The sequence below is a fragment of the Temnothorax curvispinosus genome, unplaced genomic scaffold (genome assembly GCF_003070985.1).
Source record: "Temnothorax curvispinosus isolate PA1 unplaced genomic scaffold, ASM307098v1 QBEX01002770.1, whole genome shotgun sequence".
Taxonomy (NCBI): Eukaryota; Metazoa; Arthropoda; class Insecta; order Hymenoptera; family Formicidae; genus Temnothorax; species Temnothorax curvispinosus.
Window position 1 is genome coordinate 1 of NW_020212550.1, and position 4,830 is coordinate 4,830.

General features: G+C 40.4%; 1 pseudogene; it reads right to left on the minus strand.

Moving 5' to 3' along the window:
• Positions 1–1,581: 1,581 nt before the first annotated feature.
• LOC112451906 lies at positions 1,582–3,872 on the minus strand (annotated as a pseudogene).
• Between the last annotated feature and the right edge of the window lie 958 nt (positions 3,873–4,830).

Here is a 4,830-nt window from a genome sequence, read left to right on the forward strand (position 1 = left end):
GTCTTCGCTTAGAACATATCTTATATCTATTTCTTCGTTTGCATATTTTTCGCGTATAAAATAATACCTAGCATCTATATGTTTCGGAACTCAAGAGTTTTTTAACACGTTTAATTGTACTCTAATTATACTGTAATTGTCAATACAAATGTTTGAAACTGCTGTATTCAACCCTTTAGGGGCCACACATCGATCCCATTGGAGTAAAATGTTATAATTTATAAAGTAGTTTTAAAAGACGTCCCTGATGAGTACTTTAGTTTTTTTAGTTTTTTGTTTTAGTTTTTTTTTCGTTTTTTTTCCGTTCTTTTTTTATGTACATAATTATGTACACAGGCCCCTAAACGGTTAAGTAACCAAGTTCAAATAAAAATCCATCTCCTTTAGACACTTTTACAATAAAAAATAGAAGATAATGACCGTAATGATGTGACCACCTTCGTGTTTTTAGATTGTTTATTTTATAAATTTGTTGCGCCTAAGCTCGCTCGCTACAGATACAACGTGCCAGTTGGATATCTTTCGGCATGATAGTGACTCGCTTTAGCCTGAATAGCGCACAAGTTCGTATCTTCGAAAAGACGTACAAGGTAACGCCTCGCTAGCTTCTTGAAGAGCCATTACAGCAGAACTTTAAAAGTGGAGGTCAGTCTTGAAATCCTGAGCGATCTCACGGACGAGTCGTTGGAATGGCAATTTACAGATAATTCCGTACTTTCTTTACTTATGCAGAATCTGCACACATCAGAATACCCGACGAAAAAAAAGTCATTCTCATTACAGTTCCAAACAACACGAAGGTAACCGTTAGTAAACTGTCAGTCGACAGAAAAAGTCTAACGTCGGCTTCAAGGTTAGACTGAATGTCACAGGGTGAAGTCCATCATGGTGCACAATTCGCGCAGTACCTCCTCTTCTCGAGTGCTCATCAACACGTGTTGGTATTTGAGATATTTTTCTTCAATCTCAAGCGGTATCACTGGTCCCTCGTGTAAGTGTTACTGTCTTGCAGAAGAAGCGAACCGTCTGATAAAACAATGCTGAGACAGTTCTTATACGCAGTGTCACACCTGGCGACAACGTACTTTCGGATCTCCGACGTGCTGCTGTACGGAACAGGTTGCTGAAGAAAACCCGTCAGTCTTGGAGGACAGGCAACAGTCGTTGAGATAGAGATAATGCGTCTCTCAGCGTCTTAAAAACTTGCTGGACAGGATCTGCTTTACAAAGGTTTGGGTTTGATTCAAACAGCACACTTGTATATGTGTCGCCTTCCTCGAAAGATATTTTTCTATCACATCAAGCGGTATCAATGCTCCCTCGTGGTCTTGCAGAAGAAGCGAACCGTCTGGTAGGACAATGCTGAGACAGTTCTTATACGCAGGGTCCCACTTGGCGACAACGTACTTCCAGATCTCCGACATGCTGCTGTACAGGTTGCTGAAGAAACCCCGTCAGCGTCTTGGAGAACAGGCAACAGTCGCTGAGATGGAAATGATGCGTCTCCCAGCGTCTAAGGAACTTGCCGGACAAGATCTTTTTTACAAAGGTCCGGTTTGATTCAGGCAGCACACTTGGATATATATGTCGCCTTCCTCAGAAGATATTTTTCTTCCATATCAAACGGTATCACTGCTCCCTCGTGTAAGCGTCTTGCAGAAGAAGCGAACCGTCTGGTAGGACAATGCTGAGAGTTCTTATACGCAGGATCCCACCTGGCGACAACGTACTTTCGGATCTCCGACTGTTCCTGCTGTACGGAACAGGTTGCTGAAGAAAACCCGTCAGCGTCTTGGAAAACAGGCAACAGTCGTTGAAATAGAGATAATGGGTCTCTCAGCGTCTAAGGAACTTGCTGCACAGGGTCTTCTTTAAAAAGGTCCGGATTTGATTCAGGTAGCACACTTGTACGTCGCCTTCCTCGAAAAGCTTGAAACATGGCCCGGCCGGACCCGGTCTCGATCTCGGGCTCGACAAGCTGTTGGCTGAAGAGCAGCCGGCGCTATGTCGTTCCAGATTCGGGCAAAATCTCGCGGCACCCGGTCGCGTCCAGACCCTTTGAACTTCAACGAGTCCATGCTCGGACTGCTGTCCTCACTGTAAAAGCTGCAAGTATTGGCGGGCAGTCCACGCTGAAATGCAAACTCACATCGGACGGTAGCTAGAGCGAGCTGGTGCTGGTGATCCCCTGCCGCATTGCGCCGCCGTTCACTGACAGGAAATCGTAATGGGGCACCGTAAAGGAAATCCAAGCCAACAATGGACGCGGCCGCTGGGCTGCACGGTAAGGATGAGTTCTCCGTCTCAAACTCCGGACCAGCCTGCTCCTCATCGTCATTTTCCTTTTCGGGCTAGCTAAAGCTGTTCTCCAAAGACGATATGTCGTCGACAGAGGCGGTGGCTATCTAAGGGCTTCCGGTTACGTCAATTTACACCGATGGTGACGAGATGGTCGTCGCCGTGGTGTTGCTGCCTTGTTGCCCCTCATCTGAACAAGGATTCCTCGATCCAGGATAAGGACTTCGCTATTGATTCGCTCGGCGAGGAGGAACGTGTCTCACCGTTGTTCAAGTTCAAGGAATCGTTGGAGCGACGACGTAGCATAAACTTGCGGCGCCAACTGCTGCTGTTATTGTTTTACTTCTTCGTCGGCGACGGCAAGGAACGCGGAATCTGATGATTTTCATCCTGTCGTTCATTGATAATACTGTTGTTGCTGTTCAAAACGACCATTATTTCGCTCGGCGAAATCAGCGTCCGCTCCGGGCGAGGGTTCAAGATCAAAATAATCGGTAGTGTCCGTGCTGTTACCGCCGGACTCCCAGGCCTCCTGGTCAATGTATCTGATGGAGGAGTTGAAACGCTGGTCACCTAGGAACCGTGTCGGTTGCGCTCGCTCGCGTTGGACGTCCTGCGGGTGAGTGACAGGATCACGTTGTTCAGCAAGGACTTGCTCTTTCCTATCGACAGCGACGCGACTGCACGACACGCGCAGATATGGATGATGTGTACGCAGCCGTTGACATATGTGCGCCAGTATAATACTCGCAATATTTGACAAATAGTTTACAATAATTTACAAGCCAGCCTGACTGACTAGGTATTCGACCCAAATGTTTGGGTAGAAACATCAAATAAATTTTTAATAATAACGGAAACGCAAATTATTACTTATTCCAAGATAACGGTACTAAAACGATTATTCAGTTAAAATCGTAACTTAAAATCTAAATTTGTATCTTTGGATCATAATCACAATGTGTGTGACTTAAAGACTAGTATTTGATTACCAAATTACTACCCTCTCTCCTTAAATATAATTTTTTTTAACTATTTCACCAATTTAATCCAAGGTTTCATTCGTCTTCAATTCGGAGACAATATAAAATTATATAGTCTAGGTAACATTAAATCCAAGGATATTTTGCACTGCATATTTGTTCTTTTAAAATTGTTAAAATAAAATATGCTAATGACAAATGATTCTTCATTAACTTCTCCAACACGGAGGTACTTCCTTCTGAGATGACTAAACTCCTCCAATTTGGCAATAATTTTTACCTCCCCACGAACTTGAACCAAAAAACTGCCATGCACGAATTCATAAAAAATATTGAAAGCAACACCAAATGCCATAACATTGGCAATGTAATAAAAATATAGTTTTGAATTAAACAAATTAGTAGCTGATGCTAAAACTTCAAACATGAAAGCGAAAGCTGAAATAAAAGAAGCAAAAAACAATACACAGCAGAAATTAAACGTCTAGTTCCAAGATACCGTGAAAAATTCAACAAATCTCTTATCACAGACTGTAATTTCGCGATCGCGATTCGATCAATGTTCGTCACTTCTTGAAAGCCATTACCCATTATTCATTAAGAAGATTTCACAATTAAATAACAATGATCGATATATCGGCGATCTCTACATTTTTTAAAGGTAAGTACTGTTTTTAATGATTATTTTGAAACTCAAAATTTATATATTAATATATTATTTTTAATTTTGATAGATGCATTATATTCAATATATTCCAAGCTTCAACCAAGGGACCAGATTATATTTTTAGTTGTATTTGACATAATTTTGATTTGTCTTTCATATTTATGTTAAAAGACAGGTATAATAAACATATATATATTAATATGTTACATATTACATTTAGACATACATACAGACATTTGAGACATTTATACATATATATTACAGATACCACAAATTTTTTGCTACATTCCTTTGTCATGACATAAATAACGATAACAAAAAGCTGGAGAGAGAAATACATAAACACAATAATACTCTGACTATTAATAATATACAAATAAACATTGTGCAAAATAATTTGGATATACACGAATAAGTTGTAATGCGATAAAGTTAAGATTCGCAGTAGTTAATTTGATTTGTAGACAATTAAGACTTGTCGGTAATTCTATCTCCAACCCTCCTTTACACACAAATTTTTACTCCATTTCGAATCACTGTCTACAAGAATATAATAGCATCATATAATGCATACAATTGTAATATTTAAAAAAAATTATTCTTTTCTATTTTTATTTACATCAGGTTTCAATGCAGACCTAGCAGTTCTAACTCAACAAATGACGTTATGGATCCTTCTGTAGAAAATCAAGATCCACCTGATTTGCACGTTCAGTCATGTGAGCCAACAAACGGGGAAGCAGACGCACCTGATAGACCAACTGCATAAAGAAAAAGATCTACTGTATACAGAGCAAGACAAACTGCATAGAAAGAAAAAAAGAGAAAGAAAACATTCTAGTCCGAGTCCAAGCGGAGCAAGACAAACTTCAAATTAAAATA